Here is a 22,594-nt window from a genome sequence, read left to right as displayed (position 1 = left end):
GCCCCCCGCTGTCTTTTGCCGTAGTAATGTACAGCTACACGCCCCCCACGCCGTCTTTTGCCGTAGTAATGTACAGCTACACGCCCCCCACGCCGTCTTTTGCCGTAGTAATGTACAGCTACACGCCCCCCGCTGTCTTTTCGGTGTGTGTAGACATAGGTCTAGGCCAGTGGTTCCCAACCTTTTTCCAGTGGCGAACCCCATTTATAAAAAGTAAGTGACCCGCGACCCTCATAGAATTAAAAAGCCGAAATTAGTATGGAAATCAATAAGCACTAAAATAAGATTTTCTAGTAGACTTTCAATATGAACTACTCTTGATAACTGTTTTAATAGCATGAGTAAAATTGCATACTATTCACTAAACCTTCGTGGTTAAGTTTTTAATTTTAAAAAAAAATTGTTAACGCCAACCTATGTCATTATAATTATCTTAATTTTATTTTTAATCGAAGAATAGTGTTGAAAATATATTCTCGAAAAGTCAATCAATTTTAATTTTGGGTATGAATGGTGAATACTACACCAAAATTGTGTCTGCAGTTTTTCATCTTACACGGAATCATTCTGCAAATCAAAGAATTCATCTTGTAATTCATCGGGAATGCTGGCAACATCAAGGAAGAAGAGAATGGGTAATGCGTAAATGCAGATTCTTCTTTTTTCAGCTCAGAGAAATAGCGATGCAGTTCGTTTTCAAGAGATCCAAGACGCCAAGAAATCGCTTCTTTCAAAATTTTAATTATCTCACAATCAGATTCATCTACCACACCGCAGAGTTTCTCAAATTTACAATGTTTCCAAGATTTATTTTCTTTACAGATTTTGCAGCTTTGATAAAAATGCCCCGAGATTATCATGGAAAGTTATAATATTCGTTCATTTTCCATGAATCTTCAGGTTAAGCTTATCTTGATGTTCGAACACATCTGCTAGGTAAGATACTCTCTCCAACTGCTCTATGTCGTTTTAAGTATACCAAAAAGTCTTTTTTCCTTTGCACTCACAAGAACAATTTGATTTCAGATATCAATTCAAAAACACAATTTACATTTCTTTTGACAGCCAGCGTACTGTAGTGTAGAAGAGCAGAACCTCGTGATCTATATTAAGGTTTTTGCTCAGTTCTTTGAAGGCTCCAGATTTTATATAATTTACGACTTATACTAGCAATGGACTCTTGATGTCGATTGGTTAGGGCAGTGGTTAGGGAGCTAAATCTTTTCTGTTTTCTGAAAGCCCGATTTTGAGCTAAACATAGATGGCGCACCATCCGTACAAACCCCCACAGCCGTTCTAACCCAATTTAATCATCCAGTTTCAAAATAGATATTTATTTTCTCCATACTATCTTCACAAAAGAGCTACTCTTTTATCTTTGCTATCATCCGCATGAATATAGACACAGACCAGCAACTGCGAACACGAACTCACGTCTGTTGATTTATCATCTTGAAAAGCAAACAATGGTGAAAGCTTAATTTCAATAAAAATGTGTTATTTAACATTTATGTACATGCAGCGTTTGATGAGATTTTCTCCTATTGTTTTTTTTTGCTTGGCATTTTCTATCGCGACTTCATTTGATGCTTGCACTAATGCTGGTTAAAAATTCCTGTTCGATCAAGTCTCTGGCGTTTGCAACTAGCTTCTTATGACGAAAGAACTCCATATATTTTTTGGTATGTTCCGAATGACTCGTCTCAAATGACGTTTTAGTTTTTAAGATTTCATAGATTCGTGACTGAGAACAACTTTTTACAGTGCGCTTTGTTTCTTCTCTATTACATTTCCAGTGATGTTAATGAAGCCGAATTTCAAAACATTCTTCTAAATATTTATGTTTTGTTTCAAATTACTAAGGTTTAGTATACCAGTTGGCGACCCCCCCCCCAGAAAGACCTTCGCGACCCCCAGGTTGGGAACCCGTGGTCTAGGCGGTAAGTACATGTGAGAAGATAGGGTAGCAATACTAGCACTGAGATGGGGAGTCACCGATAGCAGGGGACACAGGAGTCACATCTAGCATGGGATGGGGGTGGGAATACATGTAGCATGGGACGTGGGAGTCAAATCTAGCATGGGACGTTGAAGTCACAGCTAGCATGGGACATGGGAGTCACAACTAGCATGGGACGTGGGAGTCACATCTAGCATGGGACGTGGGAGTCACAGCTAGCAGTGGACGTGGGAGTCACAGCTAGCATGGGACGTGGGAGTCAAATCTAGCATGGGACGTGGGAGTCACAGCTAGCAGTGGACGTGGGAGTCACAGCTAGCATAGGACGTGGGAGTCACAACTAGCAGGGGACGATGAAGCCATATCTAGCAGAGAAGTGAGGCTTGGTTGCAGTTGTAGATAATAAAATATAAAGGTGGAGGGGTGGGTGTGGAGTCCCATCTATCCCCGCTCGCACGTGTCTCCGTGAGCGGGCGGCACCGCTGGAGTAGACATAGAACGGTTCCAGTCTCGCTCACCCGATGTCGCACCCGTTCCCCCACACTCCCACACACGCAGCACGAGGTTCCCATACTAGAACGTAAAAGTGGTCAGTGGATTTCCTTCCCAAACGTGGTTAGGTCGCGTTGGTTAACGTCTTCTTTTTTAAAACTAACACCCAGAATAGCAACTAGGAGACTTTTATCATACAAATAATATTAGACTTTTTTATGAAGGAAAATTTTAGAATTTTAGAATTTTAGATTTTAATAGTTTTAAATGTAATTCCCTGTGAATACCCTATTTGTTCTTCGAAATTAAAAATTTAAATTCTTTTTTTTTCTAACTCCAGCAGTTGATTGTAGAGTGAGTAAACATTAAGAGCGGCAGAAGACAAACTAGCAAGCAGATTCCTAACGACAGAAGAAAGCTTGTGGACAAGAGTTCTAGAAGTATCCACGTCTGTTTCGTCAAGCTTCTGCGGACTATTTCACACGTCAAACTCAGGTAAGAATTCTTTCCTCTATGCCATCCAGATGTTGTCGTCCATTTTATTTAATTAAAAAAATTATTTGGTTCAGTTTGTCGTTGAATTCAAATTGGACAATACGGGCCTTAGTAGTTCTGACAGATGAAAGGGTGGAGTTATTCTGTTGGTTAGCATAAAGAGGCGCTCATTTGTACAAGGACATGCGCTTTTTGTACAAAGACATTCTCTCATTTGTACAAAGACATTCTCTCATTTGTACAAAGACATTCTCTCATTTGTACAAAGACATTCTCTCATTTGTACAAAGACATTCTCTCATTTGTACAAAGACATTCTCTCATTTGTACAAAGACATTCTCTCATTTGTACAAAGACATTCTCTCATTTGTACAAAGACATTCTCTCATTTGTACAAAGACATTCTCTCATTTGTACAAAGACATTCTCTCATTTGTACAAAGACATTCTCTCATTTGTACAAAGACATTCTCTCATTTGTACAAAGACATTCTCTCATTTGTACAAAGACATTCTCTCATTTGTACAAAGACATTCTCTCATTTGTACAAAGACATTCTCTCATTTGTACAAAGTCATTCTCTCATTTGTACAAAGACATTCTCTCATTTGTACAAAGTCATTCTCTCATTTGTACAAAGACATTCTCTCATTTGTACAAAGACATTCTCTCATTTGTACAAAGACATTCTCTCATTTGTACAAAGACATTCTCTCATTTGTACAAAGACATTCTCTCATTTGTACAAAGACATTCTCTCATTTGTACAAAGACATTCTCTCATTTGTACAAAGACATTCTCTCATTTGTACAAAGATATTCTCTCATTTGTACAAAGACATTCTCTCATTTGTACAAAGACATTCTCTCATTTGTACAAAGACATTCTCTCATTTGTACAAAGACATTCTCTCATTTGTACAAAGACATTCTCTCATTTGTACAAAGACATGCGCTCTTTCACGTGGGGAGCAGAACATTATCCCTGTCAATTACCCCCCGGATGTTCCCCCGCCATGAACCCCCCCCCCAAGTTATTACCCCCTGTCAATTATCCTCTTGATAATTACCCCCTGCTAAATTTTTTTATATTTAAATCAAAAGTTGAGTACACAATGTGAACAAAATTATTATAGATTCCTATTGTGATAGTACGTAAACAGTCCACTGTGGTAGGACATGGACAGTCTACTGTGGTAGGACATTGCCAGTCCACTGTGGTAGGACATGGACAGTCTACTGTGGTAGGACATGGACAGATGGACAGTCTACTGTGGTAGGACACGGACAGTCTACTGTGGTAGGACATGGACAGATGGACAGTCTACTGTGGTAGGACACGGACAGTTTACTGTGGTAGGACATGGACAGTCTACTGTGGTAGGACATGGACAGTCTACTGTGGTAGGACATGGACAGTCTACTGTGGTAGGACATGGACAGATGGACAGTCTACTGTGGTAGGACATGGACAGTCTACTGTGGTAGGTCATGGACAGTCTACTGTGGTAGGACATGGACAGTCTACTGTGGTAGGACATGGACAGTCTACTGTGGTAGGACATGGACAGTCTACTGGGGTAGGACATGGACAGTCTACTGTGGTAGGACATGGACAGATGGACACTCTACTGTGGTAGGATATGGACAGTCTACTGGGGTAGGACATAGACAGTCTACTGTGGTAGGACATTGCCAGTCTACTGTGGTAGGACATTGCCAGTCTACTGTGGTAGGACATGGACAGTCTACTGTGGTAGGACATGGACAGTCTACTGTGGTAGGACATGGACAGATGGACACTCTACTGTGGTAGGATATGGACAGTCTACTGGGGTAGGACATAGACAGTCTACTGTAGTAGGACATTGCCAGTCTACTGTGGTAGGACATTGCCAGTCTACTATGGTAGGACATGGACAGATGGACAGTCTACTGTGGTAGGACATGGACAGTCTACTGTGGTAGGACATGGACAGTCTACTGTGGTAGCACATGGACAGATGGACAGTCTACTGTGGTAGGACATGGACAGATGGACAGTCTACTGTGGTAGGACATGGACAGTCTACTGTGGTAGGACATGGACAGTCTACTGTGGTAGGACATGGACAGTCTACTGTGGTAGAACATGGACAGTCTACTGTGGTAGGACACGGACAGTCTACTGTGGTAGCACATGGACAGATGGACAGTCTACTGGGGTAGGACATGGACAGTCTACTGTGGTAGGACATAGACAGTCTACTGTGGTAGGACATTGCCAGTCTACTGTGGTAGGACATTGCCAGTCTACTATGGTAGGACATGGACAGATGGACAGTCTACTGTGGTAGGACATGGACAGTCTACTGTGGTAGGACATGGACAGTCTACTGTGGTAGCACATGGACAGATGGACAGTCTACTGTGGTAGGACATGGACAGATGGACAGTCTACTGTGGTAGGACATGGACAGTCTACTGTGGTAGGACATGGACAGTCTACTGTGGTAGGACATGGACAGTCTACTGTGGTAGAACATGGACAGTCTACTGTGGTAGGACATGGACAGTCTACTGTGGTAGCACATGGACAGATGGACAGTCTACTGTGGTAGGACATGGACAGATGGACAGTCTACTGTGGTAGGACATGGACAGTCTACTGTGGTAGGACATGGACAGTCTACTGTGGTAGCACATGGACAGATGGACAGTCTACTGTGGTAGGACATGGACAGTCTACTGTGGTAGGACATGGACAGTCTACTGTGGTAGGACATGGACAGTCTACTGTGGTAGGACATGGACAGATGGGCAGTCTACTGTGGTAGGACATGGGCTATTGGTTGTTGCGTGCTCATGCAGAACAACACTATCTTGTTTAATATTTGCTTTACCAACAGAAATTCTTGCTCCGTTTCCTCGAAACTTTTCACTTTGAATACTTTCGATAGACATATCAACTGTGCCCAACTTTTTTCTTAGAATTTCACGAATGGTAAGAAATGTATTCATAAGATCTATTTCTGTTGATAATCATAGAGAGCGAATAGTAGCGATGACGTGTATTGATAGACTATTTCTCTGCCGTCATGAGAAACAGCGGCACCACATTAAGATGTGTATGTTTACGTCATTCGCTTCTTAAGTCCACTCCTTCACTAGCATCAACCAACATCATCATAAGTACTTGAACAGATTAGCTAAATAAATACATACACCACATTTAGGTATATGAGGTCTCTTTGGTATACATACTACATCTATACATATCGCTATTCCTATTCATCTCCATCTTCATCTAAAAAAAATGTATATATATATATATATATATATATATATATATATATATATATATATATATATATATATATATATATATATATATATATATATCCTTAGTTGATAGGGGTTTAATGTCCTACTGTTAATGTCTTATATAACACCGAGTATGATACGATGCACAAAATGCATCTACCATTATCTCTTTCCCACGCCCTCTTTGTCTCCCTCTTTCATTTCCTTTAGAAAACTATGCTTTTAAGGTAGGTAGCAGCGGTCCTAGGACCTTTGACCATAGCGGTGCTTTGACCATAGGGGGTTTGATCATAGGGGGTTTGACCATGGGGGGTTTGACCACAGGTGTTTTTTCAGGAGAGGGTCTTTGATCACAGGTGGTCTATCAACTGGTGTTTGATCACCATATATATATATATATATATATATATATATATATATATATATATATATATATATATATATATATATATATATATATATATATATACATAGAGAGAGAGAGAGAGGAGCGTTGATTATGATAAATTTAACATCAACATAATTTTATAACATTTTTGTTTCACTAAATGAGAAAGCCCTTTATAAAAGTTTAAAAAAAAATAACGGTGTTGTCGCAGTTAGTTTAAATAGGATGAAAATATTAGAATGCAATAAATGTCGTCTACACGTTGTCGGCATTTGTTTGATGCAGCGAATAACATGCTATGGTGTATACATTAAGCTAACAACAAAAACTTTTGTTACACAAAGCAATCAACACCAACATACAGATGAGATGCACCAGTATACAATTTTAGAAATGATACTATAAACATTAATATCTAACTTTATTTTAAAATCTCTTTCATTATTGTATTCGTAAGATGGGATTACAAATCTCGAAAACGTTTTAAAACTTTTGAAACTCAACGTGGAATTAAATAAATATCAAAACAACTAGAAAATTCCGCCTTTAAAAAACCCACCTCAATCTTGTACTTTATACAAGTCACGAATATAAAAACACTATGGACAAACAAACTCAGTTGCGTAATGTCAGATTCAAATTAATTACGTCAAAACTAATTTTTAGCGCAATTTCCATACTGGAATTGCGATTATTAATTCGTCATTTCTGGATGTGTGTCCGCAGCTTTACCGCAGCTTTAAGCCGTATCTCCTCCTCAACGAAGCAATATCGAGGACTAGTTCCAAAGCAAATATGTTAAGCAAGTTCCGAGGATGATTGTGGGCCAAAAAAATTCCCGGAATTCCTTCCTGGATTTCCCGGAAAAGCCAAAAAACCTCGAAAAAATGTAGTTTTTGGCCCATATCTCGGCAACCAGACCACTTAGCGACTTCAAACATTTACCAATCGATTCCTGCCATAATTTAGAACAATATTGCCGAAGAAAGTTTTCAAAAATATCCTTTCGTTCTGTCACAAATTTAAAAAAAAAATTACATTATACATAATACTCTACAGTACTATATAGCAATATAGAGAGCGCGACAACTAAATACCCCCTATACGTCCGCATATTTTTTAAATCTCGTTAATAAATATTTGTTCTATTTTGTTTTGAATTATTAAAACTACTTGTGTTGCATTATTTATTTGCTGAATATATGATTTAGCTCGATTTAAAATTGTTGTGGATCACATAAGGAAATTGCGCTTAAATTGTCACTAGACTTTTTATTAACTTGTTTTTATTTCTGAGCTTTGCAATTCTGTCCGTGTGTGTGTATGTGTGTCTGTGAACACGATAACTTGAGTACCGTTACAGCTAGGTTGATGAAAATTTAGTAAGTATTACATCAATATTGTAGTTCTGTATCAACTTCTGAGCAATATCCAGTAAATTTGTAGTTGTGTATCAACTTCTGAGCAATTTCCGGTAACCGGAAGTGGAACTTATTCTACTTTTGATTTTTCAAAAGCTTATAACTTGACTACTGTTTAAGACAGATAGACTAAATTTCACATACAAGTAAAAAATATAATCTCTGTGTTCTAACAAATTTTGAGTAATTTCCGTGTGCCGGAAGTAGTGCTTTACGCTATTTCCGATTTCTCAACAAAAAAAAGTATATGAATTTATAAGGTATCAATATTCCGCTGTTCACCTAATGCTCAATACTCTTTTTCTACGAGATTCTATTCTATTTTAAAAAGTTTAAGTAATTAAAAAATTGATTAAAAATCATGTCTATAATATCTCGAGTTGCATTCCCCGTAGTGTTATATAAGAATATTCGAAAAAGTTTAGGGGAAATCACTCCCGCTTTATTTTTTTTCTCGTATACGAAGTATAGAGGAAGTAATGTAATCGTGCAAAAAAATCGAAATTGAGATTTTCACAAATTTGACGTTTTACTCTTCCTTGAGTCAGAAAAACTTAGTGTTGCAATTTTGTCTGTATGACTGTGTGACTGTCTGCGCGTATTTCTGTGTGTTTGTATATGAACACGATAACTTGAGTACCGTTTAAGTTTTGTTTTAAATTTCATGTACATGTATTATCAGCTTTTGAACGATTTTCGGTAACTGGAAGTGGTACTTACACAATTTCCGGTTTCTGAAAAGCCAATTACTTGAGTACTGTTTATGTAAGTTAGACAAACTTTAACAAATAAGTAATACATGGTATGCGCATGCTTCTGTCAAAATTTTAATGAATTCCAGTTAACGGAAATTGTACTTTACTCTATTTCCGTGATAACACTATAGCTTGAGTACTGTTTAAGTTAGGTAGACGAAAATTCACATAAAAGTATAGGATCTTTTTTTTAAATTACTTATTTTTGAGTGACTTCCGATAACCGGAAGTGGTACTTTACTCTTTAACTGATTTCCAATATCTTGAGTACCGTTTTACTTAGGTGGGCGAAATTTTAAACATAGGTAAAAGATACTATTCTCTTGATTTTCTCAAATTTTGAGTGATTTCCAGTGAACGGAAGTATTACTTTACGCTATTTCCGATTTCTGAAAAAAAATCACTTCTACTGGACCGATAATCTAGTTGAAATGCACTGTGACATGCAATTTGGCTGAATTAGTTGTTTAATTAACTTTGTAAAAAAATTAATCAATTTTTCCTCTATAAAGCACAAATTGTCCATTTTATAAAATTCATTTGGTACGCAATTTTTTTTTCTACGTGATTCTATTGTATTTAGAAAAAAAAAGATAAACGAGAAAGTTTAGGGGAGATGACTCCCGTTTTATTTTGTTGTATCTGCCATCATTGATCAAGCACACACATTAGTCAGGCGTTAATTGGACGTCACGTGATTAAATCCTTGCCTAGAGGTAATTCATCAATAAGTTACCAGACGACACAAACCTTCTGGATTCATCAGAGGTCATTCATTAATAAGTCATCAGTTAGCGCGAACCTAGTAGGTTTATCACTACACGGCAATTCAGAAACAGCATCGCCAACTGTTGTAATTAGACCCACTACTTAATTATTTACTTTAATCAAAGTTAAATTACAACCTATGGCCGAGTAATTTATTGCTTTAAATAAAGTTCAAACCCAATGCCTAAATCGTTAGCGTTTCATCTGTAGAGAAAACTCGAAAAGCATCAACAATTGAAGTCAGCGAACATAGATTTTTCTAACAGCATATTCCTCTATTCATTGGGGTAGCCAAATGTGATTTTATATAACCATCCTGGGTTGTCATCATGTCCGTAGTGTGTGGGTTGTCATCCTGCCAGTAGTGTGTGGGTTGTCATCCTGCCAGTAGTGCGTGGGTTGTCATCCTGCCAGTAGTGTGTGGGTTGTCATCCTGCCAGTAGTGTGTGGGTTGTCATCATGTCCGTAGTGTGTGGGTTGTCATCATGTCCGTAGTGTGTGGGTTGTCATCTACAGTAGTGTGTGGGTTGTCATCCTGCCAGTAGTGTGTGGGTTGTCATCTACAGTAGTGTGTGGGTTGTCATCCTGCCAGTAGTGTGTGGGTTGTCATCCTGCCAGTAGTGTGTGGGTTGTCATCCTGCCAGTAGTGTGTGGGTTGTCATCCTGCCAGTAGTGTGTGGGTTGTCATCCTGCCAGTAGTGCGTGGGTTGTCATCCTGCCAGTAGTGTGTGGGTTGTCATCCTGCCAGTAGTGCGTGGGTTGTCATCCTGCCAGTAGTGTGTGGGTTGTCATCCTGCCAGTAGTGCGTGGGTTGTCATCCTGCCAGTAGTGTGTGGGTTGTCATCCTGCCAGTAGTGCGTGGGTTGTCATCCTGCCAGTAGTGTGTGGGTTGTCATCCTGCCAGTAGTGTGTGGGTTGTCATCATGTCCGTAGTGTGTGGGTTGTCATCATGTCCGTAGTGTGTGGGTTGTCATCCTGCCAGTAGTGTGTGGGTTGTCATCCTGCCAGTAGTGCGTGGGTTGTCATCCTGCCAGTAGTGTGTGGGTTGTCATCCTGCCAGTAGTGTGTGGGTTGTCATCTACAGTAGTGTGTGGGTTGTCATCCTGCCAGTAGTGTGTGGGTTGTCATCTACAGTAGTGTGTGGGTTGTCATCCTGCCAGTAGTGTGTGGGTTGTCATCCTGCCAGTAGTGTGTGGGTTGTCATCCTGCCAGTAGTGTGTGGGTTGTCATCCTGCCAGTAGTGTGTGGGTTGTCATCTACAGTAGTGTGTGGGTTGTCATCCTGCCAGTAGTGTGTGGGTTGTCATCCTGCCAGTAGTGTGTGGGTTGTCATCCTGCCAGTAGTGTGTGGGTTGTCATCTACAGTAGTGTGTGGGTTGTCATCCTGCCAGTAGTGTGTGGGTTGTCATCTACAGTAGTGTGTGGGTTGTCATCCTGCCAGTAGTGTGTGGGTTGTCATCCTGCCAGTAGTGTGTGGGTTGTCATCCTGCCAGTAGTGTGTGGGTTGTCATCCTGCCAGTAGTGTGTTGGTTGTCAACCTGCCAGTAGTGTGTGGGTTGTCATCCTGCCAGTAGTGTGTGGGTTGTCATCATGTCCGTAGTGTGTGGGTTGTCATCATGTCCGTAGTGTGTGGGTTGTCATCATGTCCGTAGTGTGTGGGTTGTCATCCTGCCAGTAGTGTGTGGGTTGTCATCCTGCCAGTAGTGTGTGGGTTGTCATCATGTCCGTAGTGTGTGGGTTGTCATCATGTCCGTAGTGTGTGGGTTGTCATCCTGCCAGTAGTGTGTGGGTTGTCATCCTGCCAGTAGTGTGTGGGTTGTCATCCTGCCAGTAGTGTGTTGGTTGTCAACCTGCCAGTAGTGTGTGGGTTGTCATCCTGCCAGTAGTGTGTGGGTTGTCATCCTGCCAGTAGTGTGTGGGTTGTCATCCTGCCAGTAGTGTGTGGGTTGTCATCCTGCCAGTAGTGTATGGGTTGTCATCCTGCCAGTAGTGTGTGGGTTGTCAACCTGCCAGTAGTGTGTGGGTTGTCATAATGTCCGTAGTGTGTGGGTTGTCATCCTGCCAGTAGTGTGTGGGTTGTCAACCTGCCAGTAGTGTGTGGGTTGTCATCCTGCCAGTAGTGTGTGGGTTGTCAACCTGCCAGTAGTGTGTGGGTTGTCATCCTGCCAGTAGTGTGTGGGTTGTCATCCTGCCAGTAGTGTGTGGGTTGTCATCCTGCCAGTAGTGTGTGGGTTGTCATCCTGCCAGTAGTGTGTGGGTTGTCATAATGTCCGTAGTGTGTGGGTTGTCATCCTGCCAGTAGTGTGTAGGTTGTCATCCTGCCAGTAGTGTGTGGGTTGTCAACCTGCCAGTAGTGTGTGGGTTGTCAACCTGCCAGTAGTGTGTGGGTTGTCAACCTGCCAGTAGTGTGTGGGTTGTCATCCTGCCAGTAGTGTGTGGGTTGTCATCCTGCCAGTAGTGTGTGGGTTGTCATCCTGCCAGTAGTGTGTGGGTTGTCATCCTGCCAGTAGTGTGTGGGTTGTCATCCTGCCAGTAGTGTGTGGGTTGTCATCCTGCCAGTAGTGTGTGGGTTGTCATCCTGCCAGTAGTGTGTGGGTTGTCATCCTGCCAGTAGTGTGTGGGTTGTCATCAGTAGTGTGTAGGTTGTCAACCTGCCAGTAGTGTGTGGGTTGTCATCCTGCCAGTAGTGTGTGGGTTGTCAACAGTAGTGTGTGGGTTGTCATCCTGCCAGTAGTGTGTGGGTTGTCATCCTGCCAGTAGTGTGTGGGTTGTCAACAGTAGTGTGTGGGTTGTCAACCTGCCAGTAGTGTGTGGGTTGTCATCCTGCCAGTAGTGTGTGGGTTGTCAACAGTAGTGTGTGGGTTGTCATCCTGCCAGTAGTGTGTGGGTTGTCATCAGTAGTGTGTGGGTTGTCATCAGTAGTGTGTGGGTTGTCAACCTGCCAGTAGTGTGTGGGTTGTCATCCTGCCAGTAGTGTGTGGGTTGTCATCAGTAGTGTGTAGGTTGTCAACCTGCCAGTAGTGTGTGGGTTGTCATCCTGCCAGTAGTGTGTGGGTTGTCAACAGTAGTGTGTGGGTTGTCATCCTGCCAGTAGTGTGTGGGTTGTCATCCTGCCAGTAGTGTGTGGGTTGTCATCAGTAGTGTGTGGGTTGTCATCCTGCCAGTAGTGTATGGGTTGTCATCCTGCCAGTAGTGTGTGGGTTGTCATCAGTAGTGTGTGGGTTGTCATCCTGCCAGTAGTGTGTGGGTTGTCAACCTGCCAGTAGTGTGTGGGTTGTCAACAGTAGTGTGTGGGTTGTCATCCTGCCAGTAGTGTGTGGGTTGTCAACCTGCCAGTAGTGTGTGGGTTGTCAACAGTAGTGTGTGGGTTGTCATCCTGCCAGTAGTGTGTGGGTTGTCATCCTGCCAGTAGTGTGTGGGTTGTCATCAGTAGTGTGTGGGTTGTCAACCTGCCAGTAGTGTGTGGGTTGTCATCATGTCCGTAGTGTGTGGGTTGTCATCCTGCCAGTAGTGTGTGGGTTGTCAACAGTAGTGTGTGGGTTGTCATCCTGCCAGTAGTGTGTGGGTTGTCAACCTGCCAGTAGTGTGTGGGTTGTCATCCTGCCAGTAGTGTGTGGGTTGTCATCCTGCCAGTAGTGTGTGGGTTGTCATCAGTAGTGTGTGGGTTGTCATCCTGCCAGTAGTGTGTGGGTTGTCATCAGTAGTGTGTGGGTTGTCATCCTGCCAGTAGTGTGTGGGTTGTCATCCTGCCAGTAGTGTGTGGGTTGTCATCCTGCCAGTAGTGTGTGGGTTGTCATCAGTAGTATGTGGGTTGTCATCCTGCCAGTAGTGTGTGGGTTGTCATCCTGCCAGTAGTGTGTGGGTTGTCATCCTGCCAGTAGTATGTGGGTTGTCATCCTGCCAGTAGTGTGTGGGTTGTCATCCTGCCAGTAGTGTGTGGGTTGTCAACCTGCCAGTAGTGTGTGGGTTGTCAACCTGCCAGTAGTGTGTGGGTTGTCATCCTGCCAGTAGTGTGTGGGTTGTCATCCTGCCAGTAGTGTGTGGGTTGTCATCAGTAGTGTGTGGGTTGTCATCAGTAGTGTGTGGGTTGTCATCAGTAGTGTGTGGGTTGTCATCAGTAGTGTGTGGGTTGTCATCCTGCCAGTAGTGTGTGGGTTGTCATCAGTAGTGTGTGGGTTGTCATCCTGCCAGTAGTGTGTGGGTTGTCATCCTGCCAGTAGTGTGTGGGTTGTCATCCTGCCAGTAGTGTGTGGGTTGTCATCAGTAGTGTGTGGGTTGTCATCCTGCCAGTAGTGTGTGGGTTGTCATCCTGCCAGTAGTGTGTGGGTTGTCATCAGTAGTGTGTGGGTTGTCATCCTGCCAGTAGTTGAAGTACCAGAATGATGTGTTGTAGATGTTGATGTTGGCTTGTTTAGAACAATGTCGTTAGTGTCAGAATTGTTGTATGCACGCTAAGGTTATAACAATAGCCAAATGATATTTGTACAAGTAGCAGAATAATTGGATAGGTTAAACCAGTGCAAGTGATTTGCTGCCAACCAATATATTTGAACGAGACCTGCTAATTATACACACAAACAGTTGTGTTATTGCATGCCCCCCCCTCAATTCCACCCCACACAGCCTGTGTCTAGGAAATAAAACAGTTTCTATGTGTCAAGTCCTGACGTAGGCCTCTAAATATTCTTTACACACAACTACGACACACATCTGCACTGAACTAAAACCACGTATGTCATATGGGGGTCTAACTAACATATACTTTACTAATATCTGCAAACTCACGGTCTAACCAACACACACACACCATGAATATCTGCAGATAGAGTTGAAACTGTCGGGACAGTTTGAACTCTATATAATTGTCGTCCCAAGATGTCTGCCACACAACCAGGGTGTTTGTATTATAACATGACAAAACTGGCCTGGACTTAAATGACAACTTGATACACCAGCAGCCCGATCAACAAGAACCCTGTCAATATCAATCTTCCCGTCGTACCCGATTGTAAACCGGCAGTGACGACACAGGGGGGTGATGGACTTGGCTTGGTGATGGACAAATAAATGGAGTGTCAGCCCGCATTACTGGCCTTCGTACAGAAATCTGGCAACAAATCCCTACATAGGATGGCTAGGCTAGAGCTAGCTGCTAGATCAGTTGGATCTCTCACACAATCTACAATCAGTTGGGATCTCTCACACAATCTACACATCAGTTGGGATCTCTCACACAATCTACAATCAGTTGGGTCCCCACACACAATCTACAATCAGTTGGGTTCTCTCACACAATCTACACATCAGTTGGGATCTCATACACAATCTACACAATCAGTTGGGATCTCTCACACAATCTACAATCAGTTGGGGTCTCTCACACAATCACCACATCAGTTGGGTCCCCACACAATCTACACATCAGTTGGGATCTCTCACACAATCTACAATCAGTTGGATCTCTCACACAATCTACAATCAGTTGGGATCTCTCACACAATCTACACATCAGTTGGGTCCCCACACACAATCTACAATCAGTTGGATCTCTCACACAATCTACACATCAGTTGGGTCCCCACACAATCTACAATCAGTTGGATCTCTCACACAATCTACAATCAGTTGGGATCTCTCACACAATCTACACATCAGTTGGTTCTCTCACACAATCTACACATCAGTTGGGATCCCTCACACAATCTACAATCAGTTGGGATCTCTCACACAATCTACACATCAGTCGAGATCTCTCACACAATCTACAATCAGTTGGGATCCCTCACACAATCTACACATCAGTTGGTTCTCTCACACAATCTACACATCAGTTGGTATCTCTCACACAATCTACAATCAGTTGGTTCTCTCACACAATCTAAACATCAGTTGGTTCTCTCACACAATCTACAATCAGTTGGGATCTCTCACACAATCTACAATCAGTTGGGATCTCTCACACAATCTACACATCAGTCGAGATCTCTCACACAATCTACAATCAGTTTGGATCCCTCACACAATCTACAATCAGTTGGATCTCTCACACAATCTACAATCAGTTGGGATCTCTCACACAATCTACACATCAGTTGGTTCTCTCACACAATCTACACATCAGTTGGGATCCCTCACACAATCTACAATCAGTTGGGATCTCTCACACAATCTACACATCAGTCGTTATCTCTCACACAATCTACAATCAGTTGTGATCTCTCACACAATCTACACATCAGTTGGTTCTCTCACACAATCTACACATCAGTTGGTATCTCTCACACAATCTACAATCAGTTGGTTCTCTCACACAATCTAAACATCAGTTGGTTCTCTCACACAATCTACAATCAGTTGGGATCTCTCACACAATCTACAATCAGTTGGGATCTCTCACACAATCTACACATCAGTCGAGATCTCTCACACAATCTACAATCAGTTGGGATCCCTCACACAATCTACACATCAGTTGGTTCTCTCACACAATCTACACATCAGTTGGGATCTCTCACACAATCTACACATCAGTTGGTATCTCTCACACAATCTACAATCAGTTGGATGTCTCACACAATCTACACATCAGTTGGGATCTCTCACACAATCTACACATCAGTTGGTTCTCTCACACAATCTACACATCAGTTGGTTCTCTTTCACAATCTACAATCAGTTGGGTTCTCTCACACAATCTACACATCAGTTGGTTCTCTTTCACAATCTACAATCAGTTGGGTTCTCTCACACAATCTACACATCAGTTGGGATCTCACACACAATCTACAATCAGTTGGATCCCTCACACAATCTACACATCAGTTGGGATCTCTCACACAATCTCCACATCAGTTGGGATCTCTCACACAATCTACACATCAGTTGGGATCTCTCACACAATCTACACATCAGTTGGGTCCCCACACACAATCTACAATCAGTTGGATCTCTCACACAATCTACAATCAGTTGGGATCTCTCACACAATCTACAATCAGTTGGATCTCTCACACAATCTACACATCAGTTGGGTCCCCACACACAATCTACAATCAGTTGGATCTCTCACACAATCTACACATCAGTTGGGATCTCTCACACAATCTACAATCAGTTGGGATCTCTCACACAATCTACACATCAGTTGGGATCTCTCACACAATCTACACATCAGTTGGATCTCTCACACAATCTACAATCAGTTGGGATCTCTCACACAATCTACACATAAGTTGGATCTCTCACACAATCTCCACATCAGTTGGTTCTCTCACACAATCTACAATCAGTTTGATCCCTCTCACAATCTACACATCAGTTGGTATCTCTCACACAATCTACACATCAGTTGTTATCTCTCACACAATCTACAATCAGTTGTGATCTCTCACACAATCTACACATCAGTTGGGTCCCCACACACAATCTACAATCAGTTGGATCTCTCACACAATCTACACATCAGTTGGGTCCCCACACACAATCTACAATCAGTTGGATCTCTCACACAATCTACACATCAGTTGGGTCCCCACACACAATCTACAATCAGTTGGATCTCTCACACAATCTACAATCAGTTGGGATCTCTCACACAATCTACACATCAGTTGGGATCTCTCACACAATCTACAATCAGTTGGGATCCCTCACACAATCTACAATCAGTTGGGATCTCTCACACAATCTACACATCAGACGGTCCCCACACACAATATACACATCAGTTGGATCTCTCACACAATCTACAATCAGTTGGGATCCCTTACACAATCTACAATCAGTTGGGATCTCTCACACAATCTACACATCAGTTGGTTCTCTCACACAATCTACACATCAGTTGTGATCCCTCACACAATCTACAATCAGTTGGGATCTCTCACACAATCTACACATCAGTCGAGATCTCTCACACACTCTACAATCAGTTGGGATCCCTCACACAATCTACACATCAGTTGGTTCTCTCACACAATCTACACATCAGTTGGTATCTCTCACACAATCTACAATCAGTTGGTTCTCTCACACAATCTACACATCAGTGGTTCTCTCACACAATCTACAATCAGTTGGGATCTCTCACACAATCTACAATCAGTTGGGATCTCTCACACAATCTACAATCAGTTGGGATCTCTCACACAATCTACAAATCAGACATCACAATGTGCACATCAGCTGAAAGTTTTATTGTCATCATTTCAATAGTTACTATCTATAGTTAAAATAATCCGTGAGTGATCTCACCTAAGCGTTCTCGAATATTCTTATATGAAACAACAGGGGATGGCAACTCGGGATATAGACATGATTTTTAATCCATTTTAAATACTTAAAGTTTTTAAAATAGAATAAAATCTCGTAGAAAAAAGAATTGAACACCAAGTGAACGCCAATAAAATGTGCATAACAGTGCGGAATATTATTAGTACTTTATAAATACACATTCGTTTTTTGAGAAATCGGAAATAGCAAACATTACTATTTCGGTCAACAGAAACTACTCAAAATTTGAAAGAAGGCAGAGAATTTGATCTTTTACTTACATGTGAAATGGCATTTATCTATCTGAAATAGTCATCAAGTTAAAGGCTTTTGAAAACTTCAAAGTTGAAAAAGTTCCACTTCCGGTTCTCAGAAATCGCTCAAAAGTTGATACGGATCTACGATTTTGATATAATACATATCTATGAAATTTCATCAACCTAGCTTTAACGGTACTCGTTATCGTGTTTACAGACACACACCCACAGACACACACACACAGACATACGGACAAGATTGCAAAACTATATTTTTCCGACTCAGTGAGCTGTAAAACGTCAAAAATCTCGATTTTTTTTTGCACTATTACAAGACTTTCTCTATACTTCGTATATACGATAAAGTAAAAATGAATATATGTTCATAGTCTGTTATGCGTTACTACACTACTCATTCGATCACCAAGAAACTTTTTGAAGCTGTCGGGCACACTCCAAACAAGGTTTCAATATTAGCTTTTAAAAAAAATATCGGTCGTGTACCATGGCGCCCCAAACTCCCCAGCGGGTCAATAGCAGTCAACTGACCCTATACGCGCCGGACTCCATGATGATCACCATGACACGCACGTCACTAGGGGCAGGGTGGGCTACTACTGTTGATGTCGACCTTAGTGTTGACAAAGACGCACCCCCACCCGACAACTTACATCCAAGCAATCTAGTACCGACATTGCCTCAGATTGGCGTTTTAGTTAACAAAAATCATAAATTAATTTGTCATTAAGAAACAGCATATAGGGTCACATGACACTCAGTGCTGGCATGTGAGAGCGGCACTACAAACATACGTGGGCCTAAACGTCGGTCTTAGTGACTTGACACTGCTCGTCATCTTTTCATTCAAGATCGTACAAATGACTCATTTTTCATTTACCTATTTAGTGCGCTAATACGTTTATCTTTACAAATTTTCTAATGCAACAAGCCAGGTAATTATATGATCCAATCACAATTCAGAAGCCTTAAAACAAGGTCACGCGACTAGATATACACTTTTGTTGATAAGATTTGAATGTTAGCGTAACGAGCTTCCTTGGTTTTCATTCATTTCTTTTTCAAATGGCAGTAACGTGCTACGGGCTAACAAGTCTTTTCTAAACATCCAACAAGACTCCGTTGTGGGTGTAGTTTTTTCTAAGGAGGTTAAAGGGAAGTAATTACGTTGTCTTGTTACAGAGACACGGAGCTTTCTGTAACCTAGGACACACGTTGGTCCGGTATGAGGGAACTTGTAGGCTTATATATATATATATATATATATATATATATATATATATATATATATATATAATTCTCTTCATGGAGACCATAGACAACACCACGCAGCTTAGCCACCACCCTCATCCCCGTCTGTCGGGTGAGCTGTGGTTCACCCCGAATGTTTACAATCGTAGAGCCGGGTTAGTGACAGCTATTAGGGGCAGATAATTTAGTATTAAACTATTTGAAATGAAGGGGAGGTAACAATTTCTAATTAATCTTTTCTTTGTCTGTAAACGGCTGCTTTCACTGGGCGGGAGGGGGGGGGGAAAGGGAGGGCGGGTGGGGAGGGGGGGTAGTGTTGAATTCACAAATTATGAATTGCTAATAAGCAGAAAATAAAACAACTAGATGGTATACTACGTCGCGGGTCAGCTCGTATATATATATATATATATATATATATATATATATATATATATATATATATATATATATATATATATATATATATATATATATATATATATATAAATGAGACCGCTACGACGCATATTTTGAAAGAACATGTTTAGTTGTATGCAAAATGTTGAAAGAAAAACGGTGGCCGCCCTAGCAGCTTGCATGTGGAGGTGTCAGCGTAATATCAGGCGCAGGAAATAATTTTCAGATTCCCTCCGCCCCAATAAAAATATTTCTTTCACATTTTTAACAACCCAATATCACACTTCCACGCGCCAAATAATGCGCATATCCTGTGTAAGGGCGTGCTTAAAGCGCAATTATAAGAACGTGTTCTGCTAGACTCTATGGTGGAATATTTGAATTCACGGTTCTGTATTGTAGCAAGTATTCATATTTTTTCAGCTAGATTTTAACATAGGTATACATTCATTCTTCCAACAGCTAGAATCAACCATCTGTTTAGCTAGACTTAAGTCTACATTTATTCTTCCAACAGCTAGAATCAACCATCTGTTTAGCTAGACTTAAGTCTACATTTATTCTTCCAACAGCTAGAATCAACCATCTGTTTAGCTAGACTTAAGTCTACATTTATTCTTCCAACAGCTAGAATCAACCATCTGTTTAGCTAGACTTAAGTCTACATTTATTCTTCCAACAGCTAGAATCAACCATCTGTTTAGCTAGACTTAAGTCTACATTTATTCTTCCAACAGCTAGAATCAACCATCTGTTTAGCTAGACTTAAGTCTACATTCATTCTTCCAACAGCTAGAATCAACCATCTGTTTAGCTAGACTTAAGTCTACATTCATTCTTCCAACAGCTAGAATCAACCATCTGTTTAGCTAGACTTAAGTCTACATTCATTCTTCCAACAGCTAGAATCAGCCATGGGGTTAGCTAGACTTAACATAGGTCTTGATCAGGGGTCTCCAAACTTTTCAGTCCGAGAGCCGTATTAACTATCAAATTTCAGTTCGGGGGCCAGTTTCTTCCAGGCATGTCTTTGACTTTTCTGGGCAAAGTTCCTCAGCCATCACCAACAAACGATTTTTCCTTGGACAGAAAGATCTCAGCGGGCCGGATGAGAGGACTTCGCGGGCCGCATCCGGCCGTAGTTTGGAGATCCCTGGTCTAGATTGATCAACTATGCACTGAACCTTACAATTGAGTTCAACGAAACAGTGTGTAGCTTCAAGGCCGTCACGTGATAACCTGTGATGCAGTAGACAGAAACTTGATCGTCGGCTGATGAGCTTAGATCTCAACATTGTGATAGGGCTGCAATAGATTCCAATGAAACAAAGGTTCAATACGGTGCACAAGCATGAAATACAGCAGGAGTTAGCTCCCCAAAACTGTCGCGTTTAGAGCAGCAAAGGTTGGGAAGGGACTTTCAGTGGAATTTTGCAATGGAAATTTGTGAGGAAACTGCTCGTTTGTAGGCAAAACATAGAGGCAAAAAGTTGTTAGAATATGCTTCATGAGAAAATGATGTAAATTATTAAAATTCTGGAGGTTTAAAAAAAAAAACAAAGGAAATGTTGTACCACTTCCGGTTACCGCAGACCGCTCAAAAGTTGACGGAAACCTGCTACATGATCTAACACATACTGAAGCGGTAATCATTCTATTGTGTTAACACACAGACAAACACACACACACACTGAAGCGGTAATCATGTTATTGTGTTAACACACACAGAGACACACTGAAGCGGTAATTAGGTTACAAACACACTGACTGAATTCCGTGTACCAAAATGTAAACAAGCATAATGAAACCGTGAACTCGACAAATTACGATTTTTTGCTAGAGCTAATACTATTTCAAGTAAACTCGGTATTTGAAAGGTAACTATGACTACAAACTAAACATGAATATATCAATAACGAGAACATGCAACGGTTAATTTAATTTCTCAACGATGGAAGCAGTTGATCGGATTTAGACACAGTTTTTAGAGACCCTGCAGGGAGGACGCAGGAAGTTTTTGTTTAAAATTGAGTGCTCTGGAAGGAAAGCTGGACTAATTGTTTATTTTCAGGTGACCGTTAGCTGGGGAAGGGTGGAGTGAGGGCTGTTTCTGTATTTTCTCGAACTAAATATCCGTCCAAACTCTGAGTTTAATTAAGTTTTGAACGTGTTTTTTTAAAAAGATAAACAGATTTTCACATTTAAATGAAATTCTATTAATTTTTTGTTTCGTTTCCCTTTTCTTTGTTTTCCGAACGTTGATGTCGCTAATGTTTTAAAAATAATTCTCTAGCAGCGGTCTCAAAAAGTTCCAAGAAAAGGTCTACGAGTTTATAGCGGTCTCAAAGGGGGCGGGAGGTGGGGGGGGGGGAGGGGTGGTGGGGGGTGTTGGATTCTCGGTTATACTGGAGGTAGCGGTGTTCCGCTGGTTACATTGTAGTTATTACATGTAAAGGTCTTTCATTGGCTAGTTATTACATGTAAAGGTCTTTCATTGGCTAGTTATTACATGTAAAGGTCTTTCATTGGCTAGTTATTACATGTAAAGGTCTTTCATTGGCTACCTTCATTACGCGTAAAGGTCTTTGTTAGGCTACAGTTGTTACATATAAAAGTCTTTCATTGGCCATATGAAAGTAAAACATTTGACAATCTTCTTTTGGTTTAATTCTTCTAGCAATACATTTCTTTCTTGTATAAATCAGCTTAAATTTGCACTAATTGTACCTTGTATATGTTCATTACACTGTTTCATAGCTTAAGAAGTCAGCATATCTATAACTGTATATCCTAACACAACTGTCTATAACTATAC

General features: G+C 41.1%; 1 protein-coding gene across 6 annotated transcripts in view; it reads left to right on the top strand.

The window, feature by feature from the left end:
- The first annotated feature begins 2,426 nt into the window (after positions 1 to 2,426).
- LOC131948295 (U8-agatoxin-Ao1a) overlaps positions 2,427 to 22,594 on the top strand; it is a 119,585-nt gene continuing 99,417 nt past the window's right edge. The window contains exons 1-2 of one of the 6 annotated variants that reach the window (XM_059309852.1): positions 2,427 to 2,549; positions 2,793 to 2,947. The gene's annotated coding sequence lies outside the window, so the exon portion shown is untranslated. Of the gene's footprint in view, positions 2,590 to 2,792; positions 2,948 to 22,594 lie in introns of all 6 variants that reach the window. The other 5 variants (XM_059309851.1, XM_059309853.1, XM_059309854.1 and 2 more) reach the window with 5 other exon arrangements.

The sequence above is a fragment of the Physella acuta genome, unplaced genomic scaffold (genome assembly GCF_028476545.2).
Source record: "Physella acuta isolate Inbredline_101_S28 unplaced genomic scaffold, ASM2847654v3 ptg000636l, whole genome shotgun sequence".
NCBI lineage: Eukaryota > Metazoa > Mollusca > Gastropoda > Physidae > Physella > Physella acuta.
This window is presented reverse-complemented; position numbering and strand designations above follow the sequence as displayed.